The sequence below is a fragment of the Gigantopelta aegis genome, chromosome 3 (genome assembly GCF_016097555.1).
Source record: "Gigantopelta aegis isolate Gae_Host chromosome 3, Gae_host_genome, whole genome shotgun sequence".
Taxonomy (NCBI): domain Eukaryota; kingdom Metazoa; phylum Mollusca; class Gastropoda; order Neomphalida; family Peltospiridae; genus Gigantopelta; species Gigantopelta aegis.
Genome location: NC_054701.1, coordinates 72,411,924 through 72,432,369, shown reverse-complemented (window position 1 = coordinate 72,432,369; position 20,446 = coordinate 72,411,924). Strand labels below are relative to the sequence as shown.

The 20,446-nt window shown below is 39.5% G+C and overlaps 1 long non-coding RNA gene across 1 annotated transcript in view; it reads left to right on the top strand.

Moving 5' to 3' along the window:
• LOC121369041 overlaps positions 1–20,446 on the top strand; it is a 65,367-nt gene that overhangs the window by 22,788 nt on the left and 22,133 nt on the right. The window lies entirely within an intron of this gene.

Below are 20,446 nucleotides of genomic sequence, written 5' to 3'. Positions count from 1 at the left end.
GTGATGGTGAGCGGATACAAGAGGAACATTGAGTGCGTGGTGTGTGTGTGTGTGGGGGGGGGGGTGATGGTGAGCGGATACAATGAGGACACATTGAGTGCGTTGGTTTGTGCGTGTGTGTGCTGTGTGTGTGTGTGGTGTGGGGGGGGGTGATGGTGAGCAGATACAAGACGACACATTGAGTGTGTGTGTGTGTGAGTGGGGGAGGGTGATGGTGAGCGGATACAAGAGGACACATTGAGTGTGTGTGTGTGTGTGTGTGTGGTTGGGGGGGGGGTGTGATGGTGAGCGGGGATACAAGAGGACACATTGAGTGCTGTGAGTGTGTGTGTGTGGGGGGGGGGGGGGGTGGTGAGCGGATACAAGAGGACACATTGAAGTGCACGTGTGTGTGTGTGTGTGTGTGTGTGTGTGTGTGTGGGGGGAGTGATGGGTGAGCGGATACAAGAGGACACATTGAGTGCGTGAGTGTGTGTGTGTGGGGGGGGTGAGCGGATACAAGAGGACACATTGAGTGTGTGTGTGTGTGTGTGTGTGTGGGGGGGGGGGGGTGATGGTGAGCGGATAAAAGAGGACACATTGAGTGCGTGTGTGTGTGTGTGGGGTGATGGTGAGCGGATACAAGAGGACACATTGGTGTGTGTGTGTGTGTGTGGGGGGGGGGGGGGTGATGATGATGAGCGGATACAAGAGGACACATTGAGTGCGTGTTTGTGTGTGTGTGTGTGTGTGGGGGTGATGGTGAGCGGATACAAGAGGACACATTGAGTGCGTGTGTGTGTGTGTGTGCGTCTCTGTGTGTGTGGGGGGGTGATGGTGAGAGGATACAAGAGGACACATTGAGTGCGTGTGTGTGTGTGTGGGGTGATGGTGAGCGGATACAAGAGGACACATTGTGTGTGTGTGTGTGTGTGTGTGTGGGGGGGGGGGGGTGATGGTGAGCGGATACAAGAGGACACATTGAGTGCGTGTGTGTGTGTGTGTGTGTGTGTGGGGGGGTGATGGTGAGCGGATACAAGAGGGACACATTGAGTGCGTGTGTGTGTGTGTGTGTGTGGGTGGGGGGGGGGTGATGGTGAGCGGATACAAAGAGGACACATTGAGTGCAATATGTGTTGTGTGTGTGTGGGGGGGGGATGAGTGATGGTGAGCGGATACAAGAGGACACATTGAGTGCGTGTTTGTGTGTGTGTGTGTGTGTGTGGGGGTGATGGTGAGCGGATACAAGAGGACACATTGAGTGCGTGTGTGTGTGTGTGTGCGTCTGTGTGTGTGGGGGGGTGATGGTGAGAGGATACAAGAGGACACATTGAGTGCGTGTGTGTGTGTGTGTGGGTGATGGTGAGCGGATACAAGAGGACACATTGTGTGTGTGTGTGTGTGTGTGTGTGTGTGGGGGGGGGGTGATGGTGAGCGGATACAAGAGGACACATTGAGTGCGTGTGTGTGTGTGTGTGGGGGGGGGGGTGATGGTGAGCGGATACAAGAGGACACATTGAGTGCGTGTGTGTGTGTGTGTGGGGGGGGGGGATGGTGAGCGGATACAAGAGGACACATTGAGTGCGTGTGTGTGTGTGTGGGTGGGGGGGGGGAGTGATGGTGAGCGGATACAAGAGGACACATTGAGTGCGTTCTACCGACAAACATTATCTCTTCATCCAAGGGGTGGGACGTAGCCCAGTGGTAAAACGTTCAGTTGATTCGCGGTCGGTCTTGGATCGATCCCCGTCGGTGGGCCCATTGGGCTATTTCCCACTCCAGCCAGTGCACCACGACTGGTACACCAAGGCCGTGGTATGTGCTATCATGTTTATGGGATGGTGCATATAAAAGATCCCTTGTTATTAATGGGAAAATGTAGCGGGTTTCCTCTCTAAGGCTATATGTCAAAATTATTAAATGTTTGAAATCAAATAGCCGATGATGAATAAATCAATGTGCTCTAGTGGTGTCGTTAAACAAAGCAAAACAAAACTCTCCATCCAAAGACCACCCTCCACGGACTTCCATTTTTGTTGGGTCCGTAGGTCGATTTTTGCCCAAATTAAACGAAAATGCTCGAATCTGGATAACAACATTTATTCATATTAGCATTACTGCCAAACAGATATATAAAGTTCCAAACAAATCACTATGCATTTTGACTAATATTGTGGGTAGAATAATGGAAATACACGGTGAACAGGTTTTGGGCCAGCTCAGTTTGCCCGAATATCTCTATCGGTTTTGCTCGAATAATTTAAGGATGTGCTCCACAATTAGGATTTGCCCCCTGTCTGGTATGCTTATAACACCCTTCACTAGAAAAGAAAGAAAGAAATGTTTTATTTAACGACGCACTCAACACATTTTAATTACGGTTATATGGCGTCAGACATATTATGGTTAAGGACCACACAGATATTGAGAGGAAACCCGCTGTCCCAACTTCATGGGCTACTCTTTCCGATTAGCAGCAAGGGATCTTTTATATGCACCATCCCACAAACAGGATAGCACATACCACGGCCTTTGATATACCAGTCGTGGTGCACTGGCTGTGACGAGAAATAGCCCAATGGACCCACCTACGGGGATCGATCCCAGACCGACCGCGCATCGAGCGAGCCCTTCACTAGAAAAAGGAAACAAGAAAAAAACAGAACAAAAGAAGACAAAAAAAGAAAAAAGAAAAAAAAAAGAAATAAATGTTGCTTTTGGTAGGTTTCAAATTATTTTACAGATTGAGAGTCTTAGAGAAGTTTTAAAAATGAAAATAATGAAAATAATACTAAATTATCTCGCCAGTTTTAACTTAATTGTATAAACCTATGTACGCACTTCCCTAAACATTAAATGCATTTGTTTACCTTTTCACAATGTTATTGCTAATTATAATCGTATTGTACGAGATTTTAAATTTAGTTCTTGCATGGGTCAGGGTAAGGCCATGTATGTATGTAGGTAATAGGGCAGTTTAAAGTGACAAGTATGCAAGGGTTAAGCGGTGTTTGATAATCGAGGTTGAGCAACCGAAATCTTATCTAAGTAAGTAAAACTATTTATTAACCGCGACCTAGTACGCTATACGTACGTTTTGTTGACAATACCCCCAGCACTGATGATTCACGTGATTTAAAGCATGTGATTGTGTTTAAACTACAAAGTACTTCATATCACTAAGATCAATGGGTTTAAAGTCAGTACATGATATACACGTGTTTGTTTGTTTGTGTGTGTGTGTGTGTGTGTGTGTGTGTATGTGTGTGTGGTCTTTTATTGTAAGACAACGTAACTGCAGTCTTTAAAAAAAATCCGTATATTAACTTAATGTTTTGCATTTACCATAGTTTCACACCCAGTAGCCGATGTATTTTTCGTGCTGGGGTGTCGTTAAACATTCATTCATTAATTCTCATTCATTCCGTATATTAGCTATAACCACCACTATAAGCAGTATCGTAGGAACAAATTTTAACGAATATATTTCCAACTTTTCCTGTTATGGTAGTACTAAATCAAATAACTTCCGGCTGGGTCAGAGTTAGAGGTGCACCCAACTTTTGACAGAGAAGTGAACACATCAAGTCCTGTGATTGGTGATAAATGTGAGTGTGTTGGTTGTAAAAAAAATTAGTTTCATCTGGGCAAAAAATGTATGCAATTTTATTTCATCTAGTACCACTGTATCAAGTAGCCTTGTATCTATGGGGTACCTGTAAAAAAAGTACTCGAATTTTGTGCGGAACTAGGGTAGTCATAGACGCTACTCGTTATCTCAGAAATGAGCATCTTAACCCCCAATTTGTTTCTGATTCACTTTAAGGGTGATATCCGTTGACGTTTATGTCGATTGATACGCTGCAGGTATGAGTTTTAGCCACACGTGTTACTATTGTCATCTATGGGATTTGATTTGGTAGTATACACCCGTATGGGATTTTTGTACAGTATATTAAATGGACATTTCTGACTTTGTAGTCAAATGTATATGTAGTAGTGTTGGGATAAAGTACTCCTACTGCCAGTAACTAGTGGAAGTTCCCATATTATCTCAGGTAGTAAAGTGCTGGACTCTAACATCCAGCCCCAGCCCCGAAAAAACCCTCCACAAACCCGTTAAACAAACGACACCAATAAAATAATATTAAAAAATCGTTTGAGAAGATTAACAAAAAACCACACGCTATTATTAGAAACTTTCATTAAAAAATACATAATTTATTCATTAAACAATTTCTATTGTTAGTGGGAAGCGCGTCACAATGGACGTACATCAATGTTTGTTTTGTTTAATGACACCGCTAGAGCTCAGTGATTTCTCAATCAACGGCTATTGGATGTCGAACATTTGGAAATTTTGACAAAAAGACTTAGAGAGGAAACCCGCTACATTTTTTTCCATTAGTAGCAAGGAATTTTTTATATGTATCATCCCACAGACATAATAGCACATACTACGGTCTTTGATATACCAGTCGTGCAACGAGAAATATCCCAAAAGGGCCCACCGACAGGGGTCGATCCTAGACAGACCGCGCATCAAGCAAGCGGTTTACCACTGGTCTACGCCCCGTTCCCAATGGCTGTAAAGTCGGGAATGTCTCTTTAATTGTGTAGGCGCTTTCAACACAATGTCCGTTCAGTCACCTACATGGTATCGTTTTAAACTAATCATGTAAAAGATTACACTGATCTCAGTTTGATAAACATCAATAGCAGATCAGATTGGCGTCGTCACCGAATGACGCTACCCTCAACATGCACCCATTAACACGCGGTACTTAACAGGACAGCTGCATTACTCTATCTATCTATCTAGTGTATTATTAGGCGAGTGCGTGGTTCGACCGTTCGGGTATAATAATGGCAATGCTCTTAGGTGTAAACATTTACGCAGGAGATCGATATAAAGTGTACGTCACAACCGAACACAAGCAAATCGTGTGTGTACAAAATAAGACAATTCAGGACTGTAGGAACGGTACCTCGTGGGGGTGGGTTGGGGTTGAGGGCGCAATCTCTTGTGGCTTGTTTGTTTTGTTTAACGACACCACTAGAGCACATTGATTTATTAATCATCGGCTATTGGATGTGAAACATTTGGTAATTCATACATATTCTCTAGTGCAAGGGGCACAATCTAATGGGGTAGGGTGTGTGGTGTGTGGGGGGGGGGGGGTCATAAGGTATATTTTAATCTTTATTTATATAGAGTAGGATACAAAAAGGGTATAATTTCGTCTTAACGTAGGGCTATTTCTCGTTCTTGCTAGTGATCCACAGCTGTTGTAACAAAGGCCGTGGTATGTACTATCCCTTGCTGCTAATTGAAAATAGTAGCCCGTGAAATGGCGACAGCGGGTTTCCTATCTCAATATCTGTGTGGTCCGTAACCATATGTCCGACGCCATATAACCGTAAATGAAATGTGTTGAGTGCGTCGTTAAATAAAAGATTCCTTCCTTCCTTCCTTCAAGTAGGGGGCCCACAGGCCCTAGGTTCCCACACTTTATAATTTTATTATATCTTTCGTCTTGGAATGCCCGTATAGGTACTGGAAGGGGGAGGGGTGGTGGTGGTGGCCGGGTGAACCGTAACCACAAGATTCAATTATTCAAGGGACTATCCTGAGTTTTTAACCCTAACACGACATTTTTCGTTTTGTTCAGACTACAAACACACTGAATACACATCCTGCTTAAAAATACTGTCTTAACTTAATGTGTTAAATATATACGGATAAATACATTTGGAATAACCTTTAGCCAAATTATTTCAGAAATAATTTGGCCGTTGGAATAAATAATAAATCCGTACGTATGAAATTATTGTTAGACAAAATTTTATATTGAGATGCCAAATGCATTGTTTATAGAGATATTTATATCCTGTTGCAAGGAAATTATTCATATCCTAAGTAAGAAAATATAAGTAAATTGTAATTTTATTAACACAAACATAATTGTTTTATTTGCCTTTTAAAATGGATGCAAATTCAAGATACTTCCTTTAAAAAAAAAAAAATTCTCTTATTTTTTAGATACTCCCATCTTCACCCCTCTTGGTACGGCTTAGCTATTAATCATCGATTGGCGGGCATACATCAAAACAATACAGCCCCCCCCCCCCCCCCCCCCCACGTAGGCTATGTTTCACAATGAGTTCTCAAGAATTGCAGGTTTCTGCCCGTCCCATGATTTCTTGGAAATACACACTTCAAACACAAGTATTCGAGCTATCACCGGGACATAATAATATACGACCGCAGACCCGGACTTTCGACTGCCACTTGTCCTGACCTTGATAGTTCCGAGAAAACCGGAAGTGATAATATGAATAAGGGGTTCGAAGGTAACAGCAATTGACAGAGTGTTGACAAGGGTCTTTATAGGGTTCAACGGAGTACCTCTGATCCGCTTAAGTTGTGTCAGTGTAACTTAAAACCGCCGGATACAGAAAGCAATGTTCGCAACAGCCTTTTATTATTTTAAACTCGCGATTTTGTTTGTTTTGCTGTATGAGTCAACAGGAAATAGATTTTCTGAATGAAAACGTTTTAAAAAATATATACAAATGGCATGTGTATTTGATAAAGCTATGCTATGAAGCCAGACGTGTGAAAATACCGATAATAAATTGAAAGAATGTTCTGCTAAATTTATTGCATACCATATTCATTGATTGTACCATGCAGTGAATATATTTAACACTTGATTAAAGGGACATACCCTAGTTTTTAAAGACTAACGCATATTTATGACTATTATTGCCGTTTTTGATAACTGAAATCATACTTTACTTAGATTTTATGGTTTAGGTTATCAATGTTCGTACATTCGAAGTGTTTTTAGTCATCCTGGTGTTTTTAATACCACACAATGCATTTCTCATATTTTTAAAAACGCACGTGCGTTTGAGAAACAACAGTTATTAAGTCGAGTTGTAGTCTATTTGTAGATGGTATTTGACCATTTCAAAGTTACAGACTTATGTTTCACTTAATTTTAACTTTATCAAAATGTGTTACAGGTTTGTAGATTAATTAAACTTAGAGTTAATTTTTACGGGTTGAAACTAGGGACTGTCCCTTTAATATGGACATGTTGTTTTACTATACACCAGGCGTGTATGCAGACAATTATGTACATTTTGTTCTGAATTTATTCACCTTATACCACTTGACCTTGGTTTGTGTCAACCCCTCAACACCACTGGAGACTGCGCCACCCTCCACTAGATCTTGTACACCCCCCACTGCAGATGTTCCATTTTATTACTTTTGTTGGCCTTGAGGATAAGCATAATAGGAATTCTCGTAATTGATATAAATGTAACCGTACAGTTGATTGCCTCTCGCGTGGGCAGTCGACGAAATTAGCACCGACTCCCAGGTAACAGGTGCTTTCGAGTGTTTACAAAACTATAATTAATTTTCTCTCATTTCGTTGAGTTCAATAAACATTGCAATGCTTGCACTTATTAAATGCAAGTTTAATATCACACACACACACACACATATATATATATATATATATATATATATAGTTCGACCTTCAGTCTATTCAAAATGGAAATATGTTTATATTGCAGAATGTGCGTTGAAATTTAAACGTAATTTTCATACATCTCTTTGTCTACATTGTAGAAGAACTTTGCATGGGAGATAATAAGAGACAACTGTGTTTTTGTTTTAAAAATTGTGACTACTAACATTTTATATACTTGTTTGGCAGGTGCTGTTTCACGCACATTCACCTACAACCCCCGACTTTCTTTTATGAATTGTATATCCTAATTTGGGTTTGACAAAATTGTGTAATTTTACAATTAGAAATCTGTAATTATTCTACTATACATAAGAACCAGAATCAATGTTTTTAATATTTTATGCCTGTAGATGTTATGGATATACATGTACATACTAAAAGGAGAAAAATAAATAAAAAAGAAAGAAAGAAACAAACAAACAAACAAACAAACAAACAAGAAAAACAAACGGACAAAAAACAACCCAAAAACAAAACAAAACAACCCCAACCCCCCAAAAAACAAAAAAAACAACTAAACAACACCCCCCTAAACAAACAAATAAATAAAAACAACAAGATAACACTAATTGTGTTTAAATGTGTCGCGGTCAAGGCCCCAGAATATATTTATAAGTATTAATTCCTAAATAACAATATTTATTTTTCTTTATATTCTAACAAAAAAGAAAGAAATAAACAAGAAAGAAAGAAAAAGAAGAAAAAATAGAAGATAATGGCCACTTTCATACAGTTCCTGCAACGCCGTGGGCAAGTGATCATTAAGAAGCGATTTTTACTAGTCGAACGTAAACAAATTCCCTCGTGAGAAACGATGTATAAACCTGTTTACAACCGTATGGAAATTAATTAGTCGCATACATCAACAAACGACGGCTGCGTCTGTGTTACGAAAATAGAGCATCAGACTATTGTTAAAACACCATTTCATTTAATTTCAATTTATTTTCGTGTTTATAATCCAATTAAGGTTCAAGCACGCTGTCCTGGCCACACACCTCAGCTATCTGTCCAAGACAGTGGGTTAGTTGTTAGTGGTTAGTGAGAGAGAAGAGGATGCAGTGGTCTTACACCTACCCATCGAGTCATTAAAACTCGCTCTGGGTGGGAGCCGGTACCGGACAGCGAACCCTATACCTTCCAGCCTTATGTCCGATGGTTTAACCACGACACTACCGAGCCGGTGATTGGTAATAACATCTAACAACCTCAGCTATCTGGGCTGTCTGTCCAGGACAGTGGGTTAGATGTTAGTTGGTTAGTGGTTAGTGAGAGAGAAGAGGGTGTAATGTTTTTTACACCTACCCACTGGGTTGGAGTCGGTACCGGGCTGCGAACACTGTACCTACCAGCCTGTAGTCCGATGGCTTAACCACTACGCCACAGAGGCCGGTTACACCATTTCAAACAAGACAATGAATTACTCAGTGACATTGTTATTGCGAAACACTCAAGAAATGACGTCTCCTCTCATTACTCACTAAGAAAATTACCACACACGACAAAATGGGTGGTGAATGGGTAAAAAACCGGCCTCGGCGACGTCGTGGTTAAGCCATCGGACATAAGGCTGGTAGGTACAGGGTTCGCAGCCCGGTACCGGCTCCCACCCAGAGCGAATTTTAATGACTCGATGGTAGGTGTAAGACCACTACACCCTCTTCTCTCTCACTAACCACTAACTCACTGTCCTGGACAGACAGCCCAGCTAGCTGAGGTGTGTACCCAGGACAGCGTGCTTGAATCTTAATTTAATATAAGCACAAAATAAGTTGAAATGAAAACGATGTGTAAATTGATGAATAGGTAGGTAGTTTGATCTTTAAACAAAGACTATCTTACATTCAGTTATGTTGACATTGGTTTATCATGAAATAGGAATCTTTACACGAATTAATTATTTATATCGAATAGCTTGGTTTAAACGTGTGGCGTGTTTGAAACCCTAGTGGTATATGAGCACGAACAACTAGTTACCTACCTTCCTACCTTTAACGTATTTTATTACCGTAAAAATAAGTGGTTTTGGGATCGGTCAACAGGCTGACTCTCTCTCTCTCTCTCTCTCTCTCTCTCTCTCTCTCTCTCTCTCTCTCTCTCTCTCTCTCTCTCTCTCTCTCTCTCTCTCTCTCTCTCTCTCTCTCTCTCTCTCTCTCTCTGTCTCTCTCTCTCTCTCTCTCTCTCTCTCTCTCTCTCTCTCTCTCTCTCTCTCTCTCTCTCTCTCTCTCTCTCTCTCTCTCTCTATATATATATATATATATATATATATATATATATATATATAGTCGAATAATTTATCTGATGCCATTAAACACGCATCATAAACATCCAGTAATTAACACAACACGCTGCTATACTTGTTTAACAAACATAAACACTCTTCTCGTGGTTTTCGGTACAACATCCGAAAACATTTCCCATTTATCCCGAAATATCTTCTCTTATTGTCCTAATTATAGAAACATAATTGTTGGTCAATTTAGGACGCTAGTGAAAATCCAAATGACAAAACCAAAATGCGAGGACTGCCAGGAGACATTTGCGAAGAGAAAGAAGTTATTCCTGTCCGTCGTTCATCGCAATTATCAGATATTAGTGGATCGCAGAAATTATGATTTCAGCTTGTTGATTGGAAAGAGTTTATGGCGATCAGAGGCAAAGTCGATCTTGATGCCCCCAAACCAGTTAGATATTTCAGTCGATGGAGGGTGCGGTATTTAGCTCAGTGGTTAGAGCTGTTGTCTGAAGTGGTATTGGTAGAAGGATTGAGAAGGAACATTTTTTAAACGATACCTCAGCACATTTTATACTAGGACCATTTCGTCTCCAACATATGTTTATTTCGACATTTGTATAATAGAGAGAATGACACAGATGAAGAGAGAGAGAGAGAGAGAGAGAGAGAGAGAGAGAGAGAGAGAGAGAGGAGAGAGAGAGAGAGAGAGAGAGAGAGAGAGACAGACAGACAGACAGACAGACAGACAGATAAAGAGACAGTCAGACAGACGACACACAGTCTACTCCTTCCTAAACGCAACAATGGATATGTTATTTACCACAGACATGACCATACATACCACGACCTTTGATGTACGAGGACGATCGACCCTTGAACCTATTGCACCTCAAAGTACCGCTCTACCACTTGGCACCATCCAGCCTCCACCCCCCCCCCCCCACCCCCACCCTTCCGCCGACTGCTTTACGACTGATATATGATACAGTATGGTATGTGATGTGCTGTATGTTGAAAATGTGTTAATTGGAATGAGTCATATAACAATGATGTATGCTTATAGTGGGTTTCTTCTCTTATTTCATAGGACCAAGTGTCACATCTGCATCTAAATGTGGTTAGGATATTGTTAAACAAACTATATCCCTTTCTTCATTTTAATATGATTAACTAGATTTGTGTATAGGTTTGAAAATAACAGCTGTGATTCTAGTTTAAAGCAATTGCTGTGGAAATAAAGTGGTACCATAATAATTATTTGGTATAGTTCTATATTTGATATGTGAATCGTTCCAGCCAATGCTCTGCAATTAGTTTCACAAAGGCCGTGGTATGTACTACCATGTCTGTAGGATGGTGCATTTAAATTATTCCTAAACGAAAAGAGTAGCCTATGGAGTGGCGACAGCAGGTTTCCTCTCTAATTATCTCTATGGTTCTTAACCATATGTCTGACGCTATATAACGTAATTGAAATACGTCGATTGGGACGTTAAATAAAACTTTTTTCTTTCCTTTCTTGGTACTTCTTTCAGGGTTTTTTTCCTTTCTTTTCTTAAGGCTTATATAGATTGGATGCGGCGTGTGCGTACGTTCCGACTTACGTCTGATGCGTCTGTGGCTTGCGTTTTGGACATATACACCACGTACGATTATTTCATTGAGGCTGGCCGCAAGCATTTTGCAGATGCACGCATCCAGTCTAGACGCCCCTGCGTGTGCTGTAACCTCACCGTGGTGCAGGGGTGTAACATTCTCTTTGAGAATGGCCAATACAGCACAGAATTGAAGTTTTGAGTAAAATTCAGTATCCGTAAAATTCTGTGATATTTGTGTTTTTGCACAGTTCTTTACACTGTTTTTGTTTAAGTCTTGAATTTTTATATTGATGTTGATCATCACTTTATTTATTTGCATTACCATAGTTTGACACCCAATAGCCGATGTATTTTTCGTGCTGGGGTGTCGTTAAACATTCATTCATTCATTCATTCCAGTCTAGACGTTCTCGTTGAAACTAATGTATTTTAAAACATTTTTTAGACCGCACGCACACGCCACATCCGGTCTATATGAGCCTTCGGGTAGACTAATTGCCGATCAACTACTGTATCTGAAAATTACACGAGAATGATAATTACATTAAAACCTGAAACTTAATTTATGGACAGGGTTTTGTTTCTTTGGATTTAGCCAGATTACTTGGCGGTTCTGATGGATATGCATTAAGTCACAAATGGACGAGTAAATAAGGAAGCTAGTGCCCTTGGGGAAACCAGCTTCCTGGTTAGTCTTCAGTTTGGTATTTTATCAGCAAGCAAATCCAGCATTTCACATAATGTCTGTCTCGGTGTACGTCTGTCGCGGCTTTCATTATTGATCCAAGGAACATTATCAGGCATGGCGGTACAGGGGGTGGGGGGGGGGGGGGGGCTGGGGCTCTAACCCACCAATAATTCTGAATCAAAAATATTATTGGTAGTAAATCTTAAGGCAGAGATGAATTTTACTTGTAGAATGCATGAAATTGCATACCCCCGAGCCACCTAGAAACTTTGCTTTGCGCCCTCGATCTCAGTCAGCCCCCCCCCCCCCCCCCCCCCCACACACACACACAATGTCAACTTGCTTCTGCCATGCCTGATTATAGTACATCAGTATGTCGGTTTTACTCTTTTTAAAATAAAAACATTTATACCTCAACCTACAAAAGGTTTTAATTTGTAGTCTTCCAACGCTATAAAGGACAGTCCATTGTCGCTGTTGGCCTTGGAAAACGGTGAATTATTATTGTCATCTACGCATTTCAGTGTAGTATATATGTTTCCTGGTCTGTAATGGAACTGATCAATATTTCTAAGCATTTTGTTGCTCTTCCATACTCAAAACGTTTTCAAACGTTTTTCGTTTTTACTTCAAACACCATAAAGAACAATTATTTGTCGTTGTTTGGAAAATGGTGAATAATTTTCTTCATTTACGCATATCATTTTAGTATATCTTTTGGAGGTTGAGGTAGAACAAATGTTGGACGAATTTATAAATCATGCTATAGGCAAGGGGATATATACTAGTTACTAGCAGTATACTAAAATTATTCACTGTCTTCCCAAAGCCATCGACTACAATGGTCTGTCCTTTGAAGGGAAAATAAACTGAAACCTGTTGGAGGTGGAGTGAAAACAAATACAAAAGTACTTGAAAAAGTTGATAGATCTACTAAGAGCTACGAAACATATACTAGTTACTTGTAGAGACCTAACATGAAATGCGAAGATGTCGAGAATGATTAACAACAAAAATGAATTGTCCTTTCTATATGTAAATTATTAAGAAAAATAAAAGAGAAACTTAAAAAAAAAAATGTTGTTGGATGAGGGGGAACAAATGCTTTAAAATAATGAATTCCATTGTAGACGAAAGAAGACCGATTAATACATAAAGATTATAGTAAAATGAAACACGTCGATATACAACAATGGATTGCCATTTATAGCGTTTGAAGTGGGGAGGGAGTGGTGTTTTAAAAATCATTTAGAGGTGGATGTGGAACAAATACTTGAAAAATTGATGACTCCCACTATCTGCCAGGGAACATATACTAGTTACTGGTGGTACACTAAAATGAAATGCGTAGATGTAGAGAGTGATTCATTGTTTTTCCAAGGCCAATTCCGACCGACAGTGATGCCCACATAACCGTCCCTCTGATTCATCTAATGACATCCATCTGTACTTCCCGACATTTCTCACGGCAAGTAGTATCTTATTAAAACCCGGTCACGTGACTACAAAGCATTTGGGGGAACCAGACGACTCTCTCTCTCTTTTTTCTCTCCCACGCTCGAGTAATACATTCCACCATCGACTTCAGTAATTTGCAGGAAATCGATAATGGACATCACGTGACTGCATTTCCACGCTCGTAAATTCGACGTGACAGGGTTGGGATTTGCGTGGTGTCTATCAAAAAAAGTAGTCCCCCGTCGTAGTACTGATGAATAACACAACACTTAAATAATTTACCGGCTAGGTGTCTCTCCCCATCTACTCGTGGCAGGCAATCGCCTTAGCGATGGCCATGTTTTGTCAAACAACATTCGGATGTCGTCACGTGAAGCAAATCTGATTACTCAATATCTGTGTCACGATGTGCATGGTAAACAACAGCGGGAATAGAAACGAAACAAATAAATGTTTTGTAACCATGGGCTTCATAGCCACTCTAACATGGTCAAAATAGTGCGTTTAATTATTCAAATTACAATATACCTGTAGGTATTAAATAAATTACTGAGTTAAGGAGACTACAATTGTTTGTGAATCTGCCACTGAGATTTATCCATACCAATGAATAACTGGCATCATAACAACCCACGACCGGCCTCGGTGGCGTCGTGGCAGGCCATCGGTCTACAGGCTGGTAGGTACTGGGTTCGGATCCCAGTCGAGGCATGGGATTTTTAATCGAGATACCGACTCCAAACCCTGAGTGAGTGCACCGCAAGGCTCAATGGGTAGGTGTAAACCACTTGCACCGACCAGTGATCCATAACTGGTTCAACAAAGGCCATGGTTTGTGCTATCCTGCCTGTGGGAAGCGCAAATAAAAGATCCCTTGCTGCCTGTCGTAAAAAGAGTAGCCTATGTGGCGACAGCGGGTTTCCTCTAAAAACAGTGTCAGAATGACCATATGTTTGACGTCCAATAGCCGATGATAAGATAAAAAATCAATGTGCTCTAGCGGCGTCGTTAAATAAAACAAACTTTACTTTTACATAACAACCCACCTATGTTTTCAATATAAAGACCGACACAGGTGGGTTTTTGTCTCAACGAAATTAAAACTAGAGTCATAATTATAAACAGGGTTCGTTTTAAATATTGTGAGATAACATGTGATGTTACTTCCTTTGATCGCTACATTTAAGACAGTATTCACACCCATACAAACCCATACAAACCAGACACATATTTAAACAGTTTATTACACCTTTAAACACCTTTACCCCCCCCCCCCCCCCCCCCCCCCCCCCCCCCACACACACACAAAATCAGTTTGTTTAAAAACCATCCAAATTGTTCAAGCCTCATTTTTGTCACAAATGATATCCGGTGCATGAATACCAAGCCTCCTTTCAGCAAAAAGGTTTGTACTCTTGGTGGAAAATCAAATGTAATTTAAAAGAACAACAACTCCTAGGCAACCACCGAGCTTAATAATTTATTTCGTATTCGTAATAATTAGCCTTCAAACATTGATCTATGCAAAAAACATGCGAACGTTTTTTTTAAGTACGCAGAGGAGGTAACGGTATACTCCTACCTTAGAGCATGACTATTCTTGTATCTTGTCATCTTAATGTTGATCAATATATTTTTGCGTGTTAATATTTTTGTTTCCAACCGTCAAAGAAAATTCGAAATAAACGAATTAAAAGGAAATCCTAAATGTATTTATCAAACTAATGCTGTATAAATTCAAACGTTCCCAAGGTCGTTACTCGGATGCACATGTATTGCACGTGTGTAGATAAACCACTATTTTAACTGGTACAAAATCAAGCAAGTCCAGACAGTGGCGTAGCGTGGGTTGCCATCGTCCGGGGTAAGGCAAGTATTGCGCCCCCTAACCAGTGGACCGTTAGCACTCCCCGAGTTCCTTCCACCAGTCCAGAATTTTGCACCCGCCCACGCTACGTCACTGAGTCCAGAACAAAACATCAAATAAAGTTTAATCTCAAAATATGACTATTTTAGACAGTAACACATTGAAAAAGCCAAGTTTTCGCAAATAAACAAAATCAAAGAACGAAGCCACTAAAAACTCTCCCCAGCAAACAACAACAATAACAACAAAACCCAACAAAACAAAACAAACCCCACCCCCCAAAAAAACAAAACATACCCAACAACAATATTTAAAAAAATATATAAATGCCCTTGTTTATAAGAGGCATACTCAAATGAAGATACATCGGAATTTACAAAGTGTGAGTTGTTTCCCTTGCATTAGTAATTTCCATTAAAATCGTTCAGGTGCCTTGTATTGGTTGTAGTCTTATATTCCTCACTACATGTAATTAAGACTTCATTTTTTAAGAGGATTCTAATTTAGCAACGGTTCTGTTTTATGGGGTTTCGCTATTCATGATTTATTATTATGTAAAAGTCCAATAGATTGGAACCGAGAACTGTAAACGTCACCCAACTCAAGGTAGTGGGTTCAAACACTGGCAACATATATTTTTTATTAATCATAGGTGTAGGATGCGGGGGTGGGATGGCGAAGGGCGGTGGGAATGCCCCCCCCCCCCCACACACACACACATACACACACATACATGTATGTATGTATGCATATATGTATGGATGTATGGATGTGTGTGTGTGTGTGTGTGTGTGTGTGTGTGTGTGTGTGTGTGTGTACCCTCTCTTTTTGGCACCTTCCTACTCCACCGATAATGTCAAGAACTTAATGGTCATTTCCCCCAATAATATATACATATACACAGACACATATGTATATGTATGTATGTATGTATGTATGTATGTATGTATGTATATATATACATATACACACACACACACACACACACACACACACACACACACACACACACGTGTATTTTAATAATCCTTTTCCGATCAATGGCCACCGCGACGTGTTTATAGATACGGAGTTGTTGCCGAGTTCCATGATCAGGTTACTAACCTGAGGGGCACGGCGGGTTAATCGATGTAATACCTATGCACTTAGCTATTGATTTTGTTCCGTTTAATGACATACACCGGTTAAACGTTAACCTCACTCGCTGAGCAGGTGAAGTTGGTCAGTGTATTCGCTGTACGTTTTCAAAGACGTACTGTTACATTTTGGTTACCGTACCAACAACATGCTCCCTGTTTTAGGGAGTTGGGGGAGTGAGGAGGAGTTAATATTGGTATTTTTCAACTTTGCAATACACAAAGAATGTATTTTCAGGTATAGGCATTAAAACAAAATCGCAAATAAATCAACTTTTAATTTTCATAATAAATAGAGGATATTTCATGCTTTTTTTCAAATATGATTTACATCTCATCGAGTGAAGTTTGCAATCATATCTCACGAGTTGCGCTTACGCGACGAGTGTGATATGATTGAAAACTTCACTCGATGAGATATAAATCATATTTAACTAAAAACATGAAATTTTCTATTTATTATATAACTTTTAGCCATTTACCTTTATTTTTAAAATGCCAGCAGCAAAATAGTCCCGGCTTTCTTATAGTGAAGATAACACTTTCTACAGTGACGATAACACATTTTAGAGTGAAATAGTGAAATTTTCACTCTAAAATGTGTTATCGTCATGAGTGACTGATAACACTTTTATTTCACTGATAGTTTAAGATATTTCACTTGATTGTTATATAATAAATAGAGAATACTTTATGAGTGGCCGTTAGATACCATTTATCTTACAACGAGTTGTTTTAAAACGTTTCTAACGAGCGAAAGCGAGTTAGATACGTTTTAAACAACGAGTTGTAAGATAAATGGTATCTAACGTACACGAATGTTGTATATTCTAGTTCTTACATATACTGAAAAGAAAGTTTTAAAATAAATTTAAATGCCCTTTCCTACAAAAACCTATTTACGACCCTTTCGCTTATAGCTAACTTCTGCGTCACAGACAAGTCAATTTTAGGTTAACCTGTACGTCGCGGACTGATCGATTCGACTGTTCTTTTTTCACACTGGATGGCATGTCATCGGTGACCTGGCCATCACCTAGAAACCGTAAGACGTATGTCTTGAAAATGTTTTCGCACGTACGTGTGTTAACAAGTATGTGTTATCAACAGTAACGAATGATGTTCTCACCAACGGGTTTGTAAGAAACTAGTTTAAAGTCATCGAGTCTAGTTTCCAAGGATCTAACATTGTGTTTTGTATAAAATGCATTTTCAGCTACTATATACACCACGATGGTCAATATTGATAATTTAAGCAAAACAATATATGTAATGTATAATTTGATAGCAACATAGGCTGTAATAGAAAACACTCAATGTAAACGGGTGGTAGTTATACAAGGGGACTGGTTTACAAAATCCCATAATATATCTATTACATAGCAGGAGCAAATCCATGTAGATGGTACTTGAAGTAAGCACCCACCCCAGTGGCCTGTTGTACCCTCTCCCTAAAAACATCCTGCATTCGCTCCTGCATGGGGCGGGACGTAGCCCGGTGGTAAAGCGCTGACTTAGTGCGCGGTCGGTGTGGGATCGATCCCTGTCGGTGGGCCCATTGGGCTATTTCTCGTTCCAGCCAGTGCACCACGACTTGAATATCAAAGGCCGTGGTATGTGCTATTCTGTCTGTGTTAAAGTGTATATAAAAGATCCCTTGCTGCATTAGGAAAGATGTAGCGAGTTTCCTCTGATGACTACGAGTCGTTTACCAAATGTTTAAAATCCAGTAGCCGATGATTGATTAATCGATGTGCTCTAGTGGTGTCGTTAAACAAAACACAAACTTCGCTCCTGCATAGAAGGTAATCACAACAAATATATCCAAAGTAGTGCTTAAACAATTTATCGAAGACGTGTTTACACTGTAGACGTAGATATTAAATATGTTTTCTTTTGACCGTATTTGTCTGGCAGTGCATGCTGGTATAGATTTACATGTATGTTTCTCATTGATAACCGCTCGGAGAAACCTTTTAAATGTATACATAAATGTATCACAAACATATGGTGATGGGCGGCCATAACTGTGGAACTATACTGCACGACACGACAAACGGCAAACACCTTTATAGCAATAATTTTCGTTCTCAATGCAGTTTGAAGGAGCGTGATGTGTTGGGTGCGTAGAATAAAAGAAGGATGGTGGGTGGGTGGAATATAAATAAATCTTTAACACTGAATTTAATATTTATTAAAGAATGTTTGTTTGTCAAATTGTCTTTTTTTCTAATCAGTTGGTATTTTTGTTTTCACTGCAACAATATTGCGTAAGACATGTTGTGACTTGAAATAATTGCACATTGTATAATGAATAATATTATAGTAATAATATTATAAAGAACGTGACTTGACTATTTCATACCCATTATTCAATTAAAAATCACGGTAAAGTCAGTTTTGTTGAAGCACACTGATTTATTGGATTTGTCAAACATTTTGTAATACACACACACACACACACACACACGCACACACACACACACACACACACACACACACACATACACACACACACACACACACACACACATATATATTATTATTATCCCACTGCCCCGGCGGTCGTTAGTTAGTGACGTGATTCAGACCAGCTTTATTAGCGGCAACGAACGAGGATGCCAGGTGGGTGCAGAGAAGTACACAAAGCCTGCACCCGTGGAGGAAGTTGAGACAGGTAAGCGATGGTGTGGACAGCTCAAAAGAGTTGGAGGAAACTGACAGAAAGGGTCGAAACATTGAAATTGTGGGATAAATTGGAATGTTTTTCCACTAGACCACGGAGCTCACCTTGTGTAATATTGACATGTATTCTTCAGCGGTATTCCGCTACATTTTCCTATAAGTAGCAAGATATATTTTATATATACTTTCCCATATACAGGTCAGCACCTTTGATATACCAGTCGTGAAGCACTAGTTTAAAATGAGCAGTAACACATTTGTGCATGATTATGATTAGCAGTTTGTGGCCAATGGATGTCAAGGATGACGTATGACAGTTAGAACACTGATGATGTGGATGATTTATTCTAAACGATTACAGTGGAGTAGCTCATTCGACAGATTTCGAAAAGAAACTTCGGTAATGTTAAAGTACATTATAGAATTCTTTGATATAATGTAATGTAATGTAATATAATTATTATAGAATTGACTTAAAGGGACATTCCTGAGTTTGCTGCAATTATAAAGACATTATTGACTAACAGAGACTTTTTAATTTTTGTAATTACATATGAAATATATCTTTCTGCATAAAATAGTTGTGGCTGTATATTAAACGTTTTTCTGATCGTTCTAATATTTTTACTAGGTTAAATTTCATTTTATTTTCTAAAAATTTTTTTTTCGTACGTATGAAATTATTTGAAAACAAAATCCAGTTTGGGCTTCTTACAAATATTAAGAAGACCAGAAACACATTAAATATACAGACACTGGTATTCTAAACAAGAAAATATATTTAATATGTAAATTTAATCGTAGAACTATTTTGTTATTATATGGTAGTATCAGGGTTTGGGGCCTTGATATCACTACCTTTCAGTCGTGCTAAAAGAAACAGGATATGAATACATATGATAGATTACAACAGTATAATTAGACATGGATACATTAAAAACATTATGTAATATATGGGGTTACAGGGACAGACCATAGCTTTTTTTTAAACACTAAGGCATAATTTTCACCTAGACCCTAGTTTTTAAACACTAAGGCATAATGTTCACCTAGACCCTAGTTTTTAAACACTAAGGCATAATTTTCACCTAGACCCTAGTTTTTAAACACTAAGGCATAATTTTCACCTAGACCCTAGTTTTTAAACACTAAGGCATAATTTTCACCTAGACCCTAGTTTTTAAACACTAAGGCATAATTTTCACCTAGACCCTAGTTTTTAAACACTAAGGCATAATTTTCACCTAGA